Raw genomic sequence first — 25159 nt, forward strand, 5'->3', positions numbered from 1 at the left:
ACCACCTGTGTGCAAGGCTCTGCCACTGAACTACTGAGCTGCAGCCCTTCCCTTTGTAAACTACGGGTACTATAGATGAATCCCGAACTGAAGAAGGCCATCTCCGATAGATTTAGGGCTTGTCCAAGCCAAAGCAGGACATCTCTAAAGTGCCCCCAGCTGAAGCAGGGACTTCCAAAGCAGTTTGAGGTTTGTTTGTTTTTCAAAAATAAAAATAAACAATCCTGGTGTTTGCAAAAATTGAAAAAATAATAATAATCCCCCATGCTTGCAACATTAGGAAAACATTAGGATGGTGGGGAAAGGAGGTGACTGACAAATCTAGTTTCTAACCAGTGGGATTGATATTACCAGGGGTCTCAAATCTTTGTGCTTTGGGGAAGGGATGTTGAACTAATGCATCACCCTGATCTGGTCTGGTCTGGTCTGTGCTCTTTGCTAGGTCTGTTAGCAGTGCTTGCTTGGAAAATACTGGGGATTCAAGCTCTCCTGCATCTCTGTCACATGTTCACATATCCACTCCTGGCAAATGAGCTTTGCACCTAGTTTCTGTAAGTCTGGTGTCTTTTACTGTGTCAACTGAGTAGGAACACTGAAGCTGTTTTTTCATACAGCATAACTCCATAGTTCAGGCACCCATCCTTCTGAAAATGTGAAGATAAATTCCCAAGGGGCAACTTTGCAAGGTATTTTTCTTTTTCTTTCTTTTCTTTTTTGCCAGAAAATCACAAGGAGAGAAGTGAAGGCCTTTTTCATTCCCACCCTCAAATATCAATTTAAGAATGATCAGTACAAAAACCCCTAGATCCATTTGTCTGCAATTTGGCAGGTTTCTTACTCAGTCTTACCTCTACAATGTAGCCATTCTTATACCATTTGCCCATGAAACAATAGAGATTAAATGAATCATTTTTAACTGTCCCTCAACTCTAAATGCTACCCTTTTGAAAAACAATTAAAGCTACCCTTCTGAAGTTTTTCAGGATTCATCTCCTCAGAAGGGGCTGCTACATCTTAAAATTTCATCTAATTATGGAAGGAAGGAAGGAAGGAAGGAAGGAAGGAAGGAAGGAAGGAAGGAAGGAAAGAAAGAAAGATTGATTTAAAAAACAAAAAAACCCCACTACAATTATGAATGGGGAATGCAAAAAGCTTATTCTTACCAATTAGGATTCAGCTTTGACCCAAAGCGAAATTAGACACCCACCAAATCAGTTCAGCACAAATCTGGTGTTTTCTAAAGTACCAAATCAGGCTCAAAACCAAATCTTGCTGTCGCTGCACATCCCTAGTTGTAAGGAGGGTTACTGAAAAATGGCATTAAGATCAAAATAGCTGTTGGTTAATAAGATAAGCCCCACAGTTGGGCAATAACGTTTTGCAGGGTCAACAAAGGCATCACAAATGTGATCCAGATACAAATTAAAAAATGACACTCATCAACATTTATATTTGAATTTGAAATGTACATGTTTCACTTGATTCCTTGCAGTTTCTGGCGAACAATGAAAATTAATTCACCTTTTCTTGTTGCAATTAATTGTACAGCATCTTTGTAGTCCTTCTTCCCTCCCTAAGGATGAGGCCTCAACTTTCATTCCATTCCCCTCTTATCAAGGCTTTTTCTAATTTAGAAGCAGATATGATTTTACTGCACTAATATACTGTACTACATTTCAGCTTAAATCCACACAGAGGTGCTATAGCTGATATGGCACTCTTAAGAAATGCAGAGGAACAATCCACAATATCTAAGAACTTATCCTATCCCAGCACACCAAAAGCCAAACAATTTACAATGTTGCCTTTGTGCCTTAAAGGCTTGGGGAGAAAGAGATAACTGCTGCCCCTTTTAAAACAAACAAAAAAGAACAGCGTGCACATACTTTTAAAAATTAAATTCTTATGAAATGCGCTTTCCTGCTAAATAATATAAAAACAATCAGACAGACCCCTCACATGTGAACGATAATGTTTTCTTATTAAGATTTGGAAGGTTTAAAAACAGCTTCCAGTGAAACATCTGTTGCACAATAATTGCGATAAGAGGGAGCAGAAATATCCAGGGAGATTAGGACGAAGGCCACCTTTTCATTTGGAAAAACGTGTCCAGTTGGAGTTGCAACCCTGCTGGAGTATCACCACCTTCTACACAAAAGATTTCAGCAGAGTGTTTTGTGCTGCTTATTCTATCACAGCTGCCCCCCAGCAAAATAATAATAATAATAATAATAATAATAATAATAATAATAATAATAATATATTAGCATGATCTAGAAGGGGGCACCTTTCCCTCCAATGATATTACTCCAGGAGCAGACACTCACATGGTTCAGAAGGAAGAGGATTTGCATTACAAAAGCTACATTAAGCACTACGAAGCCCCTGAAATACTGGTTGCCACACCTCTAGAAATGATAATATGCAGAAAATGGACTAGAGGAACTCCCCTATGTGAAAATCTTATCATGTTTGGGCTCTTTAGTTTTTAGGGGGGAAGGTGAGTAAGAAGGTACATGATATAGGTTTACAAGATTACGCATAGCATGGATAAAGAGAAGTTTTTCTCCCCTTTATAATACTGGGTTCAAGGAGTTGGGTAGTAAGAGATTCAGGAAATACTTCTTTTCACAGTACATAGTTAAACTATGGAATTTGTCACCCCAAGGCCCCATTAGCTAAAGTGGTGCTTCAGGTTAAGAACAGTTTCAGGTTAAGAATGGACCTCTGGAACGAATTAAGTACTTAACCCGAGGTACCACTGTATTGCAGTCAAGTCCTGCTTGTGGGCCTCCCATAGGATTCTGGTTGGCCACCATGCAAACAGAAAACTAGACAAAATGTGCCCTTGGTCTGATGCAGCAGACACAGCCCTCCTTTAAGGCCACTTTTTAAAAATAAATAAAAAGTAAAGCGTCATCTTACAGATCGCTTGAATGATGAAATCGTTTCTGCATACCCTTTTGAATTGCTTCACCGGATCGTACCATTGCAGCTATCTAACTTAGTATCCTGTTTCCAACATTGGCTTGTCAGTTTCTAGAAGCCCAGAAGCACAACGTGAAACCAATGGCCTTCCCTTATTTGTCTCCAACCTTTAATCCGCAACATTGTACTGCCTCTGAACATGTCGCATCTGAGATTACCTCTCAGGTGCCAGCTCAGAAAAAGTTGTATTTTAAGTCCTGGAGGCATGGTTTACCAACTGTAATTAAACAAATGTAATTAAAAGTATATTTCCGTATATAGACTCCTGGTACATTAAGGAAAGCTTCAGCACTAGCAAGTTGTAATAACTCCAGGGTAAAGAAATTATGAATATTTTAAAGCAGGAGGAAAACTAGGGTGGGGATAGAGAAAAAAGGAACAGTTTGAGAAAAATAAAGACACCTGCATTTGCATGGAAAGATGTTGCTTGTTAAGTTAGGAACAAAAAGCCTGTGACACTCCAGATGTTGTTGAACTCTAACCTTCATTGGCTACAGCCAGCATGGGTCAAGGATGATGAGAGCCTAAGTCCAACAACATCTGGAGGGTCACAGCTTGATGCTCAGTTTCTAAAAGTCTGCAATCCTATGTACACTTACTTTGGAGTAAGTCCCACTGAAGTCATAGATTTGAGCTGTAAATGATTTTGAACAATTCAATCTTCACCTGGGTCTAAACTTAGCACTACAGAATTGTAAAAGTTCGAACTTCCTATTGCAAAGAGAACTGAGGAATTAAAAACAAACAGGATGTTAACAAGGGAGAGAACAGTAACCCAACGCCCAGTTCAGCTCCATCCACAGCTAAATTCTAGCACCAATGTGCAAAATGAAGTAATCAGGAAGTGTCCACACAGCCTCCAGAGACGAAATATGAAACAACTGAAATTTGCACAAGATGCAAATCAATTACACAAGTTGCAGCAATGAGTACAAAAGGTATTTAGAAAGGCTCCGGTGTTCCTGAATTTCATTTTCCATCATCCTGCTTTCAGGCAACAGATTATACCCTTTTTACTATCAAAACAGTAATCAACATTAACAAAATGTCAAGTTACATAACAACTTGAAGAGGGGCACACAAATGTGCCTATCTAGCCAAGTGTTTTACTTGTAGGAAATGTTTGCTAGCACTGCAAACCTTAATTGATTAATCAGTGCAACCAATTTTCATAAAAGTTGTAACCTGAGACCACACTGTAGGTTTCTCCCAATCACAGCCTTCCCTCCAGTTTCCAGGAAGGAGGTGCCGGCATGGGAAGGAGCTGTAAGGTGAACTGTTTCCCATAAAGCCATGGGCTCCCAGTGATGACCAGAGAAATGACAAGGAGCCAAACTGCAGTTGCTCTTATACCACTGAAAGCAATGTGAGGGGAAAGCTGCAACTGCAACCCAACCTCTGACAGGTCCCCACTGAAGTCGCCAAGATCTCGCAAGGGTTTATTCCTGATTGTACCATCCATGTGCCAGATTCAAACAACTGGGGCATGCAATGAGCTCAGACCTTAGGGAAGAACTCTTTTGTCCTTCCCTTGGTACCCAGCTGGGCAGGAAGGAAGGAGGAAAGAGCTCTGACCCCACCAGCATGCAATGCCCCAGAAAACATTCCCCAGCCCTGATATAGAGTAAGCATTATAAGATAAGAGGTGTTGTCTGCATCCTGCAAAGAGCAGACCCTGGCAGGGATGCAACAGATGGTTGTCTTAGTGGCTGCACCCAGGTTCTGGAAGTCTCTGCCAAGAGAAGCAGATCTTGCCTTCTTCCTGCTGGCCTTACAGCAGCAGGTGAAAACATTGTTTAGACAGGTCTTTGACCTGGTGAAGTGGTTACAGTGGTACCTCGGGTTAAGAACTTAATTCGTTCTGGAGGTCCGTTTTTAACCTGAAACTGTTCTTAACCTGAATCACCACTTTAGCTAATGGGGCTTCCCACTGCCGCCACGCAGCCACTGAGCGATTTCTGTTCTCATCCTGAAGCAAAGTTCTTAACCTGAGGTACTATTTCTGGGATAGCGGAGTCTGTAACCTGAAGCGTCTGTAACCCAAGGTACTGCTGTATTATTAAACTGCCCGGTGATCCAATCAGATGAAATTTAATTAATAATAATAATAAATTGTTTTATTCTGTTCTGCAATGTATAATAAACAATTATTAAAACGTATTGACTGTCTTTGCATTTTTCACCCATAAGAGCCTAGTGAGGTTATGATGAACTCCTAGTGTTTGTTCAACTAGCTGCTGTTTTTATATATGTTGATAGTTTTGTTATTATTGAATTTTGTTTGGAATTGGATGCTGTATTGTGCTAGCCACTTTGGAAAAGCAAGGCATGAAATGTAAACAGAATACATACAGATGGCTTTGCTTTGGGGAGTAAGGGTTTGCCTGCAGAACTTGGGGGGGGGGGCTTTCAATGAAATCTGTACACATTTTATGTAATTTCCTGCTCTGAGCTGTTCAGGTTTAGGCAGGCCACATATCAACAAAACAAACAAGTGGGCAAGCAGGGTCTCTGGGCCTTGGATCTCTTGAAGAACCTGCTGCAAGTCAAGTTGTACATATCAGTCACCTCCCTACAAACACCAGTAGTGATGAAAAGATTTCAAAGAAGTGAGCCTTCCCTTTTATATTTTATCAAATGTTATTTCATTTTCTTCCGGAGTGAAGTGACAGACCTTCCAGATGTTACTGGACTCCAATTCCCGTAAACACCAACCTACATGATGGATGGCAGGAAGAGATCATGGGATGAGATGAAGAGATACATCTCTTTCATCTTCCAGAGGAATATGAATTATATTCCAGAATAAAACATTTGGTTGTCAATACTGCTGTTCTGTTATTATGGCTTATGCTGTTTTATTTGATTGCTGTATTTCAGAGTTGTATTGTGTTTTCAGCTGTTTGTTTGCAGTTTTGTTAGTATGAGCCACCTTGATTATTAGGAAAGCAGGTTGAAAAATAAACATTTAAAATAAAGTTTTGGTCAAGGGAATGAACTCCAGGTCAGTAGGAGCAACACTGGGAAAGTTTTCATCATCCTTTGACTGGTGTAGAATTCAGCAACCAAGTTGCTCACCAGGGCAAGACGGTTTGAGCATATAATACCAACCCTCACTGCCAATTAGTTTCCGGACCCAATTCAAAGTGCTGGTTTTGACCTATAAAGCCTTAAATGGCTTGGGTACACAATACCTCAAGGACCGCCTCTCCCCATATGAACCAACCAGACCCTGTGACCATCATCTGAAGCCATTTCAATGCGCCTCCTCCACGAGAGGTCTGGAGAGTGGCAACGCAAGAATACACTTTTTCTGTGGTGGCTCCCCACTTGTGGAATTCTATTCCCATGGAGGCTCTCCTGGCACCTTCATCGGATCTTTATATGCCAGGCAACAACATTCTTCTTTTCCTGGGACTTTACCTAATTACGGCAATCTATGGCATTTCAAACTGTTATGAGTTTTTGTGGTTTTATATTGTAAACCCCCCTGTGACCCTCATATGAAGGGCGGTATAGAAATTAAATAAAAAGTAAAAGTAAAACAGGGATGGGAAATCTGTGGCCTTGCAAAGGACATTGGACTACAACTCCCATCAGCTCCAGCCAGCATGGGTGATAGTCAGAGATGACTACTGCTGAAATACAGCAACTTCTGGAGAGTATCAGATCCCCACCCCCCGCTTCACATAAAGTGGGGGCTGCCAATGTTTTGGGGAGGCCTGTGGGCACAACTACAAACCACAGACTCATCATGGACACCGCATACCCTCTGTAGCTGAACACACACCAAAACCTGTTCTATTGGCTACAAGAGAAATGCTTATTTCAAACCTTATTTCAGTGAGGGAAGGACAGTGGAGTGGACCCTACAAGCACCAGGGAAGGCCCCTGTGGGAACATATACTTTATATAAGGCATTTGGCATGAATTTTATTGAGAACCCCAACATTCTGCACAATAATCATGTGGAGCCCAGTTGACAAATTATGCAAAATGAGAATCAAGTGTTTTTCATGGTCTGCCCTCTTCCCAAGAGCTACCTGGGTATTTTCAAATCCTGCTATTTTAAAATACCCATCTCCAGCAACACAAGACTAGCAGATCAGAAAGAATTTCAACCTAGTCTTCTTCCAAAGTTATTTTTTATAATCTGCAGAGAGGGTTGGTTTTTTTCCTTCCCTCCCTGGTTTCAGCTATGCAATCCCAGTGAAAGGATGCAGTCCAAAAAAAGGTTTACTACTTGGTTCATTCTAAATGTATATAAATTAGCCAATTAGAGTGAAGCTCATGTTCCAATAGGAGATGCCTCGCCATATTTGAGTGCCCTTTAACCATTATAGAAGCGGAGGGAGAAAAATACCAAACCGAGGGTTGAACTTTGTGGTTAGGGGGTGAAGACATCAATCAGGAAAGTTGGCTTGAAGCAAGACTGAAATCTAGGAGACAGTGCAAGCCTACGCATGTTCCGAAGAAAGTCTCACTGACCTCAATAGGGCTGATTCCCAGGTAAGTCGATCAGGGATTGCAGCCTAAATGAGCAGAACTCCCTGTCCTTTGCCCTGCCAATAGTGAAGGAAAACTAATGCAAAACTAAGCAAAGGATTGTTTACCACAAAAAAACTAGTTTCATCAATTGAAGTAGACTTCCCAAGTTCCCCCTCCCTCTACTGCTCAATTCTCTGCATGAAAGTAAAAAAAAAAAATCGCCAGCTAGAGGCGAACTCTAGAAAGCAGTAACTTTGACAAGCACTGTACTGTGACAAATTGGCTTCAGAAAAGAAACATTTCAGATCTAGAACCCACCCACCTTTCACAATCGGCCACAACTCCTTTCACAGCTGCTACGGCCTGCAGAAGGTCTTGAGAGAAGCAATTAGTCCTGAACTAAGACAAGACATTCAAAGACAGCCGGAAAGTAATTGAGCAATTCAATAGAGTCATGCAGGAGGTGACCCTGGACCTGCTCTGCAGATCCCCTCCCAGAAAGGGAGACTTACTCAGCTTAGAGATTCGCGGAAGCAAGAAAAGCCTTTGTAACCCTCGCGAAGCCCCAAGTGGAAATATAAGCAGATCCTTTAAATGCCTTTCTGAGCCACACTCGCCAGGTAGCGGAAGGACTCTGCTCACTTGCAGCGAAAAGCTCTGAACCTCTCCTCCTATCCAGAACAGAAGTGGGCGTCGGGAGTTTCCCTCGAAGCAACTTGGCGTCCAGAAGAAAGACTTTGTTTGCACACCCAGCTGTCAGCTATAAGGAGGCGCTGCTGTTACTCGGGTTTACGGGGGGGAGGGGGGGAAGCCCGCTGAGAAAGCAATTACGCAGCTGCTTCATGAGGACTAGCGCCTTAGGAAGCCACGTTTACTCTAGAGCTGTTTCTCTCGCAGGGCTCCCGCCGCCTCGGAAGCCGAGCCGGCTGCTTGGGAGAGAGCGGCTTCGCCTCCAGCCAAGGGTCTCCTCCAGCCCGAGGGCTCTCGGCGGCAGCTGGCGAGGTTACACAACGAGGCACAGCCTGAAGCCTCCGCCGCCGCCCCCACCCCCGCTTCGGCGCTGCCTTCTCAATGGACGTTTGTAGCCGAGCAGCTTCTGAGGCGAGCCGCTTCCCGTCCTCGCCGAGAGCGCCTGCCTGCCGGCTGGTTGGCTGTGTTATTGCGAAGGGAAGGGAAAGGCCAAGAGTCGTGACCTTTCGCTCCTCTTTCCCCCTACTCCCCCCTCCCTCTTGTCCCCTCAGAAGGGCTCGAGCCCCAACCTGCCTCCCCTTTTGTCTCTCCTCCTGCCGCCACAGAGTCCCCGTTTCGCTCCTGGCGTCGCCGGCGGCAGTCAAACGCGCGTCGGGGGTCGCTCGCAGCCCGCCTTTCTTACCTCCGGGCTCGCGGGGCGCCGCCGCCGAGGCGCCCGCCACCTGCCTCTCCTCAGCTCCCGGGAGCGCCTGGCCGAGGGGAAGGCAAGAGCGCAGAAGTTCCCAACAAAGGAGAGAAAGTTCGCCGCCTTCTGCTGCTGCTGCTGCCGCTAAGCGGGCGAGGAGAGCGAGCAGCTGGCGGGGGGCGGGGAGGGCGCGCGGGCGCCCAATGAGAAAGTTCGGCTCGTGCGAGAGCAGCCGCCGCTGCTGCCGGCCGGGCCTGGCTTGGCTTGAGGGGGAGGTTGCTGCTGCTGCTGCTGCTTCGGCAAACCCCCCCGTCTGTCTGAGGGCGCCTGCACGGGAAGGCGCGCGCTGGAATGGCTCCTGGCTGGGACGGAAGGGGAGGGCTGTGGGTGGGGGAGCCGCCCTCCGCGCCGCCGGCGACACAAGTCGGGGTGTGGGGGGCGAGCGCCGAGGCCGAATCTCTCCCTGGCGGCGGGGGCGAGCTGCGCGGCTCCCCCCGCGCCCGGCGGAGGCGGAAAGGGGAAGCTCCCAGGTGTGGCCAGGCTCATTATTCGGCTTAGGCAGAGCTCAGCCCCTTGGCCGAGTTTTGGTTCTAAACAGTGACGAGAGCGCGTTAGAGCATACACGGAGTGCCTTTCCCTCAGGCACCATGCGCGCAATTGCCAGGGCTGGGCATTGTTTGGTTTCGATTTAATTTCCATGCTGGCTTCAGAACTCTGCAGCGGTTTGCCTTTCGTCATTTAGGGAGAGCCCCAGTTCCTGGCGCCTCAGGGCCTGGGGAGAAGAAGCTTTCCTGCACAAACCTCGTTGATGTTCAGCTCAGAAAGGCCAGCGACGATTCCATGCAAACTACGATTTCTGTCTTCCTTTTATTTTGGTTCAGAATGCAGCTGCTTGGGTGCTATCAGGAGTGAAGCAGGACCTGCTTGTGACACTCCTTTCACATCAGTCCACTTGGTTGTAGCAGTTTGTTTCCAGGCTCAGCTGAACATTGCTGGCACTGACCTTTAAAAGCTCAGTATGGGACCAGCTTGTCTTCAGGAGTCCTGTACCACCCACACAAACCCAGCAGGAGGCTTCGAGATGGCACTGGAGGCCCTGCTCTCAGGCGGCTATACTTGGATTGGCAACAGGGCCTTCTCTGTGGTAGCCAGATGGATGTGGAACAGGGGGTCAGCAAACTTTTTCAGCAGGGGGCCAGTCCACTGTCCCTCAGACCTTGGGGGGGGGTGGACTATATTTTGAAAAAGAAAAAAAAGAACGAATTCCTATGCCCCACAAATAACCCAGAGATGCATTTTAAATAAAAGCACACATTCTACTCAAACACACTGATTCCTGAACTGTCCGCGGGCCAGATTTAGAAGGCGATGGGGTTGGATCCAGCCCCGTGGCCTTAGTTTGCCTACCCATGATGTGGAACTTCGCTCCCCAGGGAGATCTGACAAGTTCATTCCTGGTTTTAGGTGTGTCCGGAAGACTTTCTTGTGCAGAAGGCTATTTGAAATAAAAAATCACTTTTGTTTTTAATAGACTCCTGTCTTGGGTTGTTGTGTTCCATTGAATCTTTGTTTTAAACTGTGCTGGTAGCTGCTTTCTGAAAGTGTTTGCCCTGAAAGTAAATATTTTACATGACATCTAAATATTATATACAGGTGAAGTGCAATATAATTATTGAGAGCTAGTTTCACATAGTGGCTAAGGGAGTGATAGTGAGCTCTCATTGTCCCAACTTGCCCCCCAAATGGGTCTGAAACTGGCATAGTAAAAATTATCTTCCAGTTAAGTCCATGGGATGAAGAAATGGTTTAAGTGTCTTCCACACCTCCTCCCTAACTGGAGCGAGCCAGCAGGACTAAGGGAGCAATTTTTCCCTCTGCCCCAGAATCTCTCATCACTAGGGATTTCTTGACCAGGCTGCAATCCTGTGCACACTTACTTTCATGGGAGTAAGTCCCGCTGAACTTCACACTCTCTATTTCTGACTAAACGTGCACAGTTACAGGTAGGCAGCCATGTTGGTCTGCCGTAGTCGAAACAAAATAAAAAAAAATCCTTCAAGTAGCACCTTAGAGACCAACTAAGTTTGTTATTCATATGAGCTTTCGTGTGCATGCACACTTCTTCAGATACCTTTAAACGTGCACAGGTTTGTGCTGCTAGCAGAATGGAAGGCAAATGGTGTGTCGAATTCTGGCCTCTTAAAGGATGCAGCTGAACTCTGAAAGACCAAAGTCTGCCCCTGCTACTGAATATGTTTATTACCAAGAGGATTTCAAAATAATAATATAAACAGAGCACTTGGAAGGTTGTCTGGTGCTATACAAGTATTTAGTGTGATGCAGTCATTAGTAAGCTGGGCTCTGACCACCAAGATCCAGCTTCAGATCCCTGATCAGTCACAAAACACTATGGACCTGGTGGTCCTCTCACAGCCTACGCTACCTCATATTGTGGTACTTAATAAAGTGGGATCTTATGGTTTGGCTTGGCTCATTGTATTCATGCTGCCGTGCATCTGTTTATGTTGCTTCACTGTTGGCTTTTATAATTGTATTGTATTTTAATCATGGGAGATTGTGCTAAAGGGCAGCTTATCAATTCTATAAATAAACCCAGGCCACTTTCACTCTCGCTGTTTCACGGGTATGACTGAATCGTATACCAGCAAATTAAGGCAGCACAATTAAAGTGGATTTGGTGCTGTTGCACAAAAAAAACCCTGCATCTCTCCTTACCCAATCTCCCCACAAAATCCCCACCCCATACTTTTTGCCATTGAAAAGTTATGGAGAAATACCCTGGAAAGTGGAATAATGATGGCATTGGGTTATATAACCCTTATACCCTCCATGCAAACCAATACGGAAGAGTGTTCAGTAAAGGTCATCTGGGAGATTTTTCAGCCATGTATGCAACCCTGAGCTCAATGCAGGAAGGGTGGGATACAAATATGAGTAAAAGAATCATAAATGCTTGGAGACAATGCTTGGAGTTTTGTGGTTCTAAAAAGTAAGGTATTGATCCTATGGTTTCTAGTGGTAACATCACAGCAGGTCTTGGGAGTCTTTGTGTAGAGAAATATAAAAACCAAATCTACATATTATTATGTTATTTTAATGTGCAAAGGACCTTACACTCTGGTTTAAGTTTAAATATTATTCTATTTACACCCACCCTGCCACTTTCTGCTATCTTGGAACTGAAGGAAGCACACATGAAGTTCTGGGCATGTGTGTCTCCCATTCAAGAAATGACCCACCATTTTAAATTTTGGGGAGGCAACTGCATTGTGTATCCTCGCATTGTGTGCTGCAAATACATGTAGCAGATGGCCCCAATAATATTTCTCCAGGTGTTAGTGAAGACTGCAGTCTTACTTGGAAGTAAAGTTTAATTGGAATCAATGAAACTTGGGATTTTCAAGTAAATGGATGCAGTGGAATATATGGCCTAAAGCAGCAGTCACACGTTGTCAGCTGAATTGCGATTCCTGAGCTGAAGGTGCTGATAGCGTCACAGGTTTCCTAATTGGGTGTCATGGAGATCTCTGGCTGGGCTTTTAATACAAGTCTGCATCAGGGTTTGACCTCCTAGGCCAAAGGACGAGAAGAATGGGGGAATGTTGAGGCTAGGTTGTACTTAAGGGGAATTAGGGTTGCCAGATGTCCTCTTTTTCCAGGAAATGTCCTCTTTTTCATGCGTATGTAAAATGAGAGTCATCACAGTGATCCATAGTTAAAAGTATAAGTTGGCAAATGTGTCTTCTTTTTTGCTCTTCAAAATATGGCAACCCTAAATTAGCTCTGCCACGATACAACACTTCATGCATCCACTTGGGTGTAAGAACTAATGAGCATGCATTCTGAAACATGCTGCACGGGTTGTAATTGGGTTTCTTCAGAATTGTCAAGCCACACTTCAGGATCTGATAGGAGGAGCGGTGCTGAGTTGCTGGAACTGAAAAGCCCTTGGAGAACAGAGTTTCTACTGTAACAATTCTATGACTCAGCTTCCTCTGGATTTAAAGAGCTGGAGGAAACAGGCTTGCCTAATTATCATTACTGTATTTGTATTAACATGCCATAGATTTTCTTCTAAAAAGTTGCTGTGCAATCAGATTGCCATTAATGAGAGGAGAATTATGAGCGCTGCTATGCCTTCCTTTATTAACTGGACCAGCAAATAAATATGCCAACATGGTGAAGGAGAAGCAGATCATCAAGACAATAATAATAATAATAATAATAAACCATACGAGTCCCACATATTATTTCTGATTGGTCACAGGCCTGCAGCCCAAAGCTCCCCCCTTCCCTTCCTTAAAATATATATGCCACTATTAGCTCTGGAACGAATTACATGCATAAAGTTTAATGAATTCCAAATCTTATGGGGATGATCATCTTACCAGGTGGATACCACTTGTGGCTGCAATCTGTATTCCAGCCAAGAAAAACATTTCAAAGGCATTGAGTATCAAAAAGCCAAGCTGCAAACATAGCATCAAATAAGGGCCAATTTAAATGCAACAGCAGCCGTTATGGAGGCTGCCAAATGGCATTTGCCCATGTAGGCACGGCCCATAGCCAGTGCAACATTTTAAAGGCTCTTAAACTATGCACCAGCCTGTATGTGCCATATGTTTCTATGCCAGCACTGTATGCCCCAGGCAGAGGCTGCAATGGAATGAGACACTGCATATAGGTCAGCATGTGGACTAACCTTTCCTGACCACCATATAGGACACTGACATACATTAAGTACTGATGCTACTTGCTCATTTCTCTCCTAAGCCCTGAATAGTTAAACAATTAATAAGGGTTGTTTTTTTTTTGTTTCCTCTGGATGAGAGGACACTGGGACATTCTTTGTAATATTTGCTTTGTTTATAAAGCACATCAGCGGAGCCAAATGCACACATATATAAGCAGTCCTCATAGATGCATCTCTGCATTACAGTCTCAGAGGGTTGCTTTATTTATTTATTGTGTTTAATTATATCTTGACTTTCCTTCAAGGATCTGGAAAACTGTGCATATGGTCCCCCTCTCTCCCATTTTTATCCTCGGAAAAGCTCTGTGGGGTAGGAGAGGCTGAGAGACGGCAGCTGCCCCAAGGTCACCCAGTAAACCTCATGACTGAAGGAGAATTCGAACACAGATCCACCCCAAGCTCCAGCCCCACATTCTAACACACTACCTCACAGGATTGTTGATCTCTCTGGCCAGATACAGATAGGTAGCCGTGTTGGTCTGCCATAGTCAAAACAAAAAAAATTCCTTCCAGTAGCACCTTAAAGACCAACTAAGTCAGTTCTTGGTATGAGCTTTCGTGTGCATGCACACTTCTTCAGATACAACTCTGCATTGGTTAGTTGTTTTAGTTGTTTTGTCTCTGGCAACCAGTTATGCTATAGCAGGGGTCAGCAAACTTTTTTAGCAGGGGGCTGGTCTACTGTCCCTCAGACCTTGTGGGGGGCCAGACTATATTTTTTGGGGGGGAATGAATAAATTCCTATGCCCCACAAATAACCCAGAGATTCAATTTAAATAAAAGTACACATTCTACTCATGTAAAAACACGCTGATTCCCGGACTGTCTGCGGGCCAGATTTAGAAGGTGATCGGGCCGGATCCAGCCCCCAGGCCTTAGTTTGCCTACCCATGTGCTATAGCAAGCACCCACTCATGTCCACTTGCTTGCCTCCTCAAAACAAGGGTGTGATGACTATTCCCTGTGTATTTTGGTGCTTTGACCTCCCTGATGCAATGGGGCAGGGGGCAGGGATGGATGTGGGCAGGATTCCTGCATTGAGGGGGGTTGAACAAGATGATCCTTAGGGATTCATTCCAACTCTACAATTCTATGATCACCGCCCACCAATCTTTTCCTCACCACCCTTTGCATCGTCTGAATGAACCAGGGCAATGATAAGCAGCTCACACGGCAACAGAGGTAGACGGAAAGGATTTTGTGCTGCAAAGATGCTTTTGGCTCAAGAAGACTAGAAAGCACAGTGACCTCCTCCACTTGTATGCATTCAAATTATTTCATCATATTTCTCCCTATCCACCACCCCCTCCCTCGGCACAAAACGTCAGAGAATCTAGGACTGCTATGGGATTTTAGAAAACGGCTGGAGATGCCATTCACCATCGGAGTAGTGGAAATGGAAGGAGAGCTAAAATTCTAAGCAACCGCTAATTAATTTATGAGTACCTGGAGTCGTTCCAGGTATGGAACCGAACACCAGAGTCACATGACATGGGGGGAGAAGCCTAACGAGAAACTATATTAAAAAAAGCTGGCAGTAGGCATCAGTTTTGCTAATGGAAAAAGGAGAAGTTTGGTTAGGAGCAACTCTGCATTGGGCTGAAGAGAATTCTGCTTGTTTCTATTGGTTTATTTATTGTTGTTTGTTTGTTTGTTTGTTTGTTTAAAAAACCAATGTATATAATTCATATAGTTTTATTTCATTTTGAAGTGAACAAAAGAGAACTCAAAACCACTTAGCCTTGTGCTAAACAGTTAGATCATTTAGATCAGCTGGGGAAATTCTACTCAGGCATTGCACCCAACAGAATATCATAGAGTGGTGACCCGGAAATGGGCATTGTCTGCTGTTGCCCCTGCACCGTATCATACTCTTCCTTCTGCCATATGCGAAGCAGCAACCAACTTTAGATGTCTTACAAAGACATATCGCTTTGCCCAGGCTTTTCCTGACTCATAAGACTAGACTTTGTTTTACATGTTGAAATCCTCTGAGTTTCTGTTTTATTCAATTTATATGCTTATATGTTGCTGTGTTAGATTGTGATTTCGTTTTCATGGTATTTTGTTTGTTTGCCGTTTCTAACCTGCTTGCAGTGGCTAGGGCCCCAAAGAGGGACACAAACAGGAAGTCCCTGCAAGTAGCAATGTAGACTCTCCGTCCTACTCCAACAAGTGGGGTTGGCAACCTAAGGTCCATGGGCCACAAGCGGCCCATGAGGGTCGTTTTACTGGCCCCCGAGCTGCCCCCAAACTGAGCCGCCCGCTCAGTGAGTCCCCACGCGCTGCGCTAAACTGGCGCAGCACGGCGTGGGGACTTGCTTCCATGGTGCCGGAAATCACGTCTGCACATGTTTGCAGACACAGACGCTGGAAATCACTGGTGCGCATGCTCATGTGAGCCCGTGATCCACCCCACAGAGGGGGCTCCAAGGCAGTGAACTGGCCCAGGCAAGGTAAGCCTTGCCAACCCCTGAAAGCAGTACAGCCAGCAAAATGGGGAGGGAGGGACTGAACAGAAGAAAAGGAACAAAGCAAAGCTAGTGGAAGAGCCACCATTCTGCATAGATCAGGTCTGGAAATAACACCAAAGTATGGTTGAGTGTTGTGTGTATAAACCTTGAGTCCAGATGCTCCCTCATCACCTCTTCTACATGGTTTTTGTTTTGTCTGAACCTGAAACTGGTTTCTATGAACTATGGTTTAGGGAAACATTCCAACTTCATAAACCATGTTTTGAAGTTGGCTTGCTTCCCTAAGTCGTGGTTAAGGCTAACCATGGTTGGTCAATGTCATAAAAATAAACCATGGTTCATTAAAAATTGGAGTGAAAAACTTTTAAGCATTTCCCTGATGCTGCACCATGGGAGCGGGAGAACCCATAATCCTGACACTCATTGATAGAACAAGGTCATTGTATCTTACTGCAACAAAGAAAAGCACAATGTTCCTGGCACAACGGCCTAGTTTCCTCAACCCACCTGTCACATGTCAAACATCCTCCATGCACATAGTCTGGAATTTCCCCTAGTGGTTCTTCATACCAGATGTAGACTGGAATTATCTCCTAGTTTGCACCTTTTACTTCCAACTTCCCAGGCTGCTGAAAGGTGTCAATGGACCATTTCTCTGTGTGATCCTTGCCTACATATTGGATATGCTATGCCCCAAGTGTCAGAGCCAAGTATATGTGACCGTACCTTTATTTAATGTGGTCTTTGAAAGTAAGTTTGAGACTCCTCTTTAAATCATATTGTTTCTTCTCTCCACCTTTCATCCTTTATACTTCCATCCCTAATCTTAATAAAGCTGCTTAATTTGGAGAGTTTGACCATAGGCAACCAAAGGATCTTTCACCCTTGTGCCAGATCAAACTTTTATGCTATACACTCTAAGGGGAAATTGGCTTGAGTTCAGGGGTGACTGGATAGTGAAGCTGAAAGTTGCCTCCTCTAACATAGTAAATTAACCTGCAACTCTTGAGTTCCCCTTGCTCAGAAGCTGGGGTAAGCTGAGATGCTGGGACAATAAGCTGAGGTGTTGCAAGCTGGCTTTTCCTTCAACCACATGAATGAAAAACAATTTTTAATATTCTTCCTGCCTGCAATCTTTCCATATGTTCGCATTAAAATCAAATCCAAAGTATAGGGAGAGAAAAGAGCCACACTGAGCAAACATGGACAGTTTACCACCCTCCCCACAGCACTCAGCATTATAGTCCAGCTTTGATCCGCTAAATAAGGCTGCAATCCTATACAGTGGTACCTCAGATTACAGACGCTTCAGGTTACAGACGCTTCAGGGTACAGACACCGCTAACCCAGAAATAGTACCTCAGGTTAGGAACTTTGCTTCAGGATGAGAACAGAAATCGTGCTCCGGTGGCACAGCGGCGGCGGGAGGCCCCATTAGCTAAAGTGGTAACTCAGGTTAAGAACAGTTTCAGGTTAAGAATCGACTTCCAGAATGAATTAAGTTCTTAACCTGAGGTACCACTCACTTACCTGGGAGAATGATCCATTGAACTCAGTGGGACTTACTTTTGAGTTGACGTGTATAGCATTACCCTGTAAACCTTCAACTGAGATTGGGGACTCAGCTATACAGCTGCAAATAAAGTAAGTGTGTGGTAAAGCTGACATTAGATGGCGACTGTGAGCTATGGCAAATTCAATGTATTTTTCAAAACTTTTTTTTCTAAATGCATTTTCACAGTTTTTTAAATATGTGTGTAGATTCCACCTTGAATACAGTTTACTGGAATTTGATGGTTGATTTTAGTTCCTGGCAGAACCTCCAACATGCCATAGATGAAAACAGGAACACACGAGAGCCAGTGTGGTGTAGTGGTTAAGAGCTGTAGTCTCGTAATCCGGGGAACCTCCACATCCGCTCCTCCACATGCAGCTGCTGGGTGACCTTGGGCTAGTCACACTTCTCTGAAGTCTCTCAGCCCCACTCACCTCACAGAGTGTTTGTTGTGGGGGAGGAAGGGAAAGGAGAATGTTAGCCGCTTTGAGACTCCTGAAGGGGAGTGAAAGGCGGGATATCAAATCCAAACTCTTCTTCTTCAGTATTCTCCTACCTCACACCACTACCCACACATAATAATGCTTAAACTCTAGTAGGCTGTCCACTGATTTAAAAGTCAAAAAGTGGTTTGCCCTTTAGGTTAAGCACAATAATCAACTAGGAATATGAAATAATCTTACAGTTCAAAATAAGCCTCACCAGCTGCAGTATTTAAAATGGCAAGCAACACATTGGACAGAACCCTAGAGTTGGAAGGGACCTCAGAGGTTCTCTAGTCTAACCCAGTGCTGATACAGGAAGCCCACTATTACAGCATCCCTGATACGTCGCCATCCAGTCTCTGCTTAAAACCCTTAAAGAAAGAAAGCCTACCCCTTTGTTTTACTGTTAAACAATTCATACCGCCAGGAAGCTCTTCCTAACGGTTAGTCAAAAACGGTTTGGGTGCTACCTTCGGAAGAACAAATTTGCTCCATCATCAATGTGAGAGCCCTTCAAACTATATCACCTCTCAATAGTCTGTTCTTGAGATGAAACATACCAAACTCTTTCAACCTTCCCTCATAGGACTTGCTCTCCAGCATCACTGCCACTCTCCACCGGACACAATCCTTCTTAAACCATGCTGTCCTGAATGTGCTTCCTCAATGTTCATTTGCAAACTAATGCCATGCATTTGCTCTAGGGACAAGATGCATCTACACTCTGCTCTGAGTTTTACTGGTAATTTCTAGAGAGCTTGGAGAGGGAGTGGAACTCTGAAGAATGGCAACTCAAGCAACTCACTGGCAACATTTTAATAAGGCATCTCCAAAGGACAAAAATAGAGACAAACTGATTTACCAGGTCACTGAAAATAGGCCCTGTCCCTGGTAAATAGAGACAGTTGGAGCATATATTATTCTTTCCAAAGATCTGACATGTGGAAACAAAATATGAAAATTTCCAATATCAAATAACAGAAGCTCAGAATTGTTTTTATTACATTACAGTTGAGCTATGAAGATACTATAAATGTGATACAAGTTACTCAAGAACAAGGCTGTAAACACTGTGCTGCCTCTACTCCTGCCTGGTATTTTTGGCACCTCTGGGCGTACACACTGTACTCCTAGATTCACAGAAGACTTGATCCCCTTCTGCTTCGTACAAGGCCTGCGTTACAGGAAATCCTACACAATGATAGGAATGGGAAGTGTAGTCTTTCTGGAAAGAAGTGGGGGGGCAGTGAGGTGGAGGGATGACCTATGACACAGGAAAGGGCATCAAAAATATTGGATCACATCCCTTACAAAGGAAATTCCTAAAGTGTTTGTTAATTTCATATATTATATGCTGCTTAATACCAAACTAGTCTTTAGCTTTGAGAAGGGACGAGCAATATTTTCTATGCCTCGTTCAAAATTTATACTTGGTCACTCTGCAGGCTCAATCCTATGCATTCATTTATTTCCCCGGAATGCATTCTCTGTATGGTTCTGCCCGGCTCACAGAAACAAAGATTAAGATAAATGACTTAAATGCAACAACATAAACAGTGACACGCAACACAAAAACTTTCCAGAGACAAAGAAACAAACAAAACCAATTGGCAGCACAGGTATGCAATAGGTCACAGATCAATAATTGAGAACCCAGTTCCTTCCTCCCCGAAAACACATAATTTAAAGGACCTGGATGAAAGAAAAGGTCATTTATACCTGAAAATGCTGCAAAGTGGGGGTGTCACCACTCTCCTCAGCATATTGCTCTGGGCACTTAGCAGTACAGAATAAGTATGATTCATGAAAGTGGTGGCAGAGGATTCGCTGGCAAGGCACCCCTCCCCCAAAGTTCAGACATGGGGGTACAGTACTGGCAAGGCATAAGCGTCTCACAAGCTGTGGGGTTTCCCTATCTGTGTGTTGTACTGAGGCATAGGGTGTCATGGCCCCAGCATCAAGTGATAACCAAGGCTCAGAGAAGGAGGAGGAGGAGCTGGTTTTGAGTATTGAGCTGCTGTACAGCTGGACGAGAAGCAGAAGTAGGTTCTGTTTCCGAGGCTGGTGATTGTGAGCCTGCAGACCCTGAACTAGGAGCCTCAAAGACGCCTTTCACCAAGAAGAAGCCAAATGCCTCCCACTCCACAATGCCTGCTCAACAGCGTGCCAGGTGACAACCCACACAGAAGAGTAAAAGCAGTCACCTTCAGGCCAGGGTGAGGTCCACACCTCAGGGTGAGAGAGGGGCAATCTAGACAAAAAGACTTGTAAGACTTCAGTCAACCTCTAGTGGTGTTGTGGTCCAGGGTCATGGGGTGGAGATGGTTGTCAAAGACCAGTTATTCAGCAGGGTCCCTGTCTCCAGTGTCCTACAACTGCCCAATCAGGGGAGATTCTTATCCCCATTATTCTTCAAAGCTAAGCATTTAGGAAAATGAAAAGCACAATGTGCTTCTGTTACGAGAATGGTGTGCAAATTCTGTTATGTACAATGGAATATCATGGAAAACACAACTTGTCTGAAAGCAGATATTGGCTCACTTGGAAGCATTTGCCAATGCATGTGCACATAAAATAGTAGATCAAGCTGAAAGGCAATACATGGAGACCTGCATTCATTGTTGCAATACATCTCTTAATTATTTTAAAATTGTATAACTGTAAGATTACTGTATAACCTTAGAACAGCCCTTTCCAAACTGTGCGTTGCGGCATGTTAATGTGTTGGCTGTAGTGTGTAGGTGTGTCACATGAATGCTCCCCGCACTCCTCCTGAGGCCAGAAAGGGAATGGGCAGCTCACCAATTTGCTAGTAAAACTGAATTACTGTGCTGCAAAACGATGCTTTTCTAAAAAGTGTGTCACCAACAAGAAAAGTTTGGAAAGCTCTGCTTTGGAAGGTTGTATAATCTTAGGAAGGGTGTGGCTGTGAGCATCATGAAGGTAGCCTGCACTTCTGAATTCGCCACTACATTTAGCAAACTGTGCACTCGGAGCTATCCGAGGTGCTGAGACTCCTGCTGGGGATGGGCCAGACATACTGGTTGTGTTCACACAACCAGATCTCAGCTTAATAAACTGGAACATGCACAAGCTTCATTCAGTTCTATGCAATCCCTTTGCTCCTGCTTCAATCCTCCCTTAACTCACGCCAAGAAACAAAGCAGGAAGCAGCCTGTCACAGCTTCCCGTTGCTTCCAAACCAGGACACCGTAGCTAGTGGTTTCCTAGCGAGTCAGAATACAAAGCCATGGTTGAAAGTTCTTGGCATGTTTGAAAGCCATTATTCATAGTTCCCAGTTTGACTGCAGTAGGAAGCTCTGGTGAACCAAGAGCTAGAGTGGTGTAGTGGTTAGAGTTTTGGAGTAGGACTTGGGAGACCCGAGTTCATGGCCATGAAGCTCACTGGGTCACCTTGGGCCAGTCACTCCAGTGTTGGGGGCATTATTGGAGCATGAAAATGCTACCTAGTATCCTAGCGAGAAAAGAGGAATGCCATTGAATTTTGAGCTCCCTTGCCTTGGACATTCACCCCATGAGCCTCCTTAATAGTCAGAATCCCCCACTTTTGCAGCCTTTGAGTGTGGCTGAGGAAAAGTAGGCCTTTTCACTCAGCTCTGTTAGGGAGCTGCACTTTCACAGTCTGAACTAATCAAGGTTTGACCCACAGCACATGCACCCTTCATCTGAAGGTTGGAAACACAAAGTTCTCACCCCAGGGGTAGGGAACATATGGCCCTCCAAATGTTGCTGGACTACAACTCCCATAATCCCTGATCATTGGCCATGCTGTCTGGGACTGACGGGAGTTGGAGTCTTACAACATCTGGAGGGCCGTAGCTCCCTCACCTATGAGCTAAGTGAACCCTAAACTAGTTGACAGAGGCTTGTGGGAGGCCTGAACTGAAGAGGAAAGCAAGAAACATTGCTGTAATTATATTTGGCCATCCCGAGTTTAACTCCCCTGCTAGGTTTCCCAAGACGAGGGTCAAGAAACACACAATTCAACAAACAATTTCAGAGAATATGTACAGATTTCCAAACTAGCATCTTGGCTTAAAAACACCAGTAATCCCTCAAAACTGGAGCAGCCAGATTGTAAAGTAGCGATAGAATTAATTGTCCTAATACCAAAGCAAATGTGTGGGCTTTAAGCTGACCTCAAACAACAAAACAGCACAGTCAGATCATACGCAATCAAAATAAAAGCACTACTGTGTCCTACTGTGAGACAAGAAGGAGTTCCCTCCCCATGGCAGAAACTATTTGGAGTTTGTCACAATATGGAGGGAAACAGGATACACCCACATACACACTCGAAGGGAATCTCCTGCTACAGCCCTCTTTTTGTCTGGAGAAGGAAAACCATCTGGTTCACAGAGATGTCCCTCCAGCCAAAGTTGCAATGGGAGAGCTCTCTGCCCAGCTGCTTCAAAAGTATCTCCACAGAAGGGGAGATGGCAGGAAGTGCACTTTGGAAAGGCTCCAGGGGTCTCAAAGCAGTTCCTCGCCCTTGAAGAGATAATAATCCATCTTCCAAGGAGTTTCCTCCAAAGGATCTATGCAGCTAAGGCAGCATACACACGATACACGTAAAGCATCATTTAAGTCCATCGCCATCACTAAGAATCCTGGGAACTGCAGTTTGCTAAGGGTGCTGGGAATGGTAGCTCTGTTTGGGGCAAACTACAGTTCCCAGAATGATTTGGGGATGGGTGGGATGTGATTTAAATGTATGGTGTGTACGTAGCTTAAGGCATTATTGATCTAAGGAAGGGTGTACCAGTTAATTTTACATTTGTTCATTCATAAGCATACAGTCAAACCTTGGTTGTTGAACGTAATCCATTCCGGAAGACCGTTCAACCTCCGAAACGTTTGACAACCAGAAACTGAAAGCAGAAGCCTCGGTACAATAGGGAAACTCAAAACGGAAGCTGCGTAGCATGTTCGGCTTCCAAAAACCATTTGAAAACCGGAGCAGTTACTTCCAGGTTTTCAGCATTCAGGAGCCAAAGTGTTCCAAAATGGAGGTGTTTGGGAACTGATTTTTGAGTGTATTAAGGCCTGCTTCTGCATTCAGTATGTCTGTCTGTCTGTCTGTCTGTCTGTCTGTCTGCTTGAAAATCTGAAAGTAAGTGCATCTTTAGATACGCATTTGTAAAATGCATTTGGGTGTGTTTATGAGCCAAGAGCTGTATTGCAAAATTCAGAGACGTACAAAATCTGAAGGAAAGGTACGCATCATTCCTGGAGGTGCAGATCAGGTCAGCATGCATCAGAATTCAAAAAGTTAGAATTCCTCAAGCATGAAGCATCCTGATTCTATTCAACTCCATCAGCTCAGATCACTGATTTTGGGGCAATCAGCTAGAGCCAGGAAATGCCAATCCCCTTCCTGATCCAAGTGCCTGTAATTTATTCTCCCATCTGAGTGCAACCCCCCCCCCCCATTTCAAGTAAACCCAATTCAAATGCTTTCCCATCTGATTCAAATCCTCTTTCAGAAGATTAAAAGACGGGACATCCAAAGAGGATACAATGCCCTCCACCTTAATGAGATTGATCTTCTCCAAGGTACCCCTGGGTAATTCATGCCATCCGACCAAATCACTTTTAATTTCAGAGAGCGCCTTCACCACCTTCCAAGCATTTCTGCCTTGCGAAATGAAGGGGGCTTTGGTGGAAATGTAGCCAATGCGATTGCTTAATTTTAAATAAGTTCAAGCCATGGATTATCTTTCCTGAGCCTGAATGCAAAAAGGGACCAATTAATTTTAAAATTAATTTTCAAAATTAAACAAGCTACAGCATACATTCTGATTGTTCCTATTTACTGGAGATAGCCCCTATTTCCCAGTACTTGTTCTTGGTAAATCACTGCTCCCCCTATTTTATCCCTCTTCCCCCGCCCTCTTTTGGCAGCAGGGTTGGTGGGTATGCACTTTGTTAATATGTTGTTTGTGTGGGTTACTAATGTTATCTAGCCTTCTCCAGCTGCTGTTGAATGCTGACAGCTTGGTGTAGTGGTTAAGAGCAGTGGACTCGTAATCTGGTGAACCAGATTCGCTTCCCCGCTCTTCCACATGCAGCTGCTGGGTGACCTTGGGCCAGTCACACTTCTCTGAAGTCTCTCAGCCTCACTCACCTCACAGAGTGTTTGTTGTGGGGGAGGAAGGGAAAGGAGATTGTTAGCCGCTTTGAGACTCCTTAGGGTAGTGATAAAGAGAGATATCAAATCCAAACTCTTCTTCTTCTTCTTCACAGGTGAGAGCTGCGTACAGGGTGAGGACCAAAGGTGGACAAACTACCCCTGAATGAGCATGATACACCCCCCACCAGAATTATTACCCTACCTTAAAACCCCATACAGTTTCCACAAGCTTTTATACTGTTACCTGAATGGGTGAAATCACAGCATGAGGGCCTCCTTCAAATTGTCCTCATGCAGTAGGTTCTGATTCATTAGATGCAAACCCTAATAGGAGGGACTCTGCTGAACTGGGAGTTTTGTATGCATGTGTTCCAGTACTATGAAGTGTTATGAGAGACAGGACACAAACAGCAACAAAATATGTTATGCAGTGCATGGGCTTCATTGGGCAGCTGATGGTGGCCTTGAAAGGTCAAGAAGGTAGTTAATATTTAGGCTATCCTCTAATTGCTTTCTGAATCAATGAGGGATAAACTTCTGCAATCTCTGTCCTATCAACCACTTTTCATTTGCTCTTTGCCTTCGTGCTAATATTTCAGAGTTCCATCTCTTTCAAGTGTTTAGGCTCGGAGACTGGCCAGTGTTTAAAATCCATAAAATTGACATTCCATTTTCCATAACTTGATCAGCCCAAGGGGAAAAATAGCATCTTTAGTGGCTTCAAAAATACAATCAGCTTTTCATCAGGAGGGTGGAATGGCAGATTGCTCCATGAAAGGGGCCAAGTTTAAGATGGAAATGAACCAAATTTAGCAGTGGTATCAAAAGCAGACATGATTGCTTCAACTCATATTCTATTCAAATGC

The 25159-nt window shown here is 44.4% G+C and overlaps 1 protein-coding gene and 1 long non-coding RNA gene across 27 annotated transcripts in view; one reads left to right on the top strand and one right to left on the bottom strand.

Moving 5' to 3' along the window:
• The window catches only part of SVIL (supervillin), a 141926-nt gene extending 132100 nt beyond the window's left edge, over positions 1-9826 (bottom strand). For 24 of the 26 annotated variants that reach the window (XM_083704537.1, XM_083704536.1, XM_083704535.1 and 21 more), the window contains exon 1: positions 8849-9804. The gene's annotated coding sequence lies outside the window, so the exon portion shown is untranslated. Of the gene's footprint in view, positions 1-8848 lie in introns of all 26 variants that reach the window. The other 2 variants (XM_083704509.1, XM_083704499.1) reach the window with 2 other exon arrangements.
• The window catches only part of LOC310828145, a 582793-nt gene that overhangs the window by 18290 nt on the left and 539344 nt on the right, over positions 1-25159 (top strand). The gene's annotated exons all lie outside the window — the stretch shown is intronic.

The sequence above is a fragment of the Podarcis gaigeae genome, assembly GCF_964106915.1.
Source record: "Podarcis gaigeae genome assembly, chromosome: 12".
NCBI classification, from domain to species: Eukaryota; Metazoa; Chordata; class Lepidosauria; order Squamata; family Lacertidae; genus Podarcis; species Podarcis gaigeae.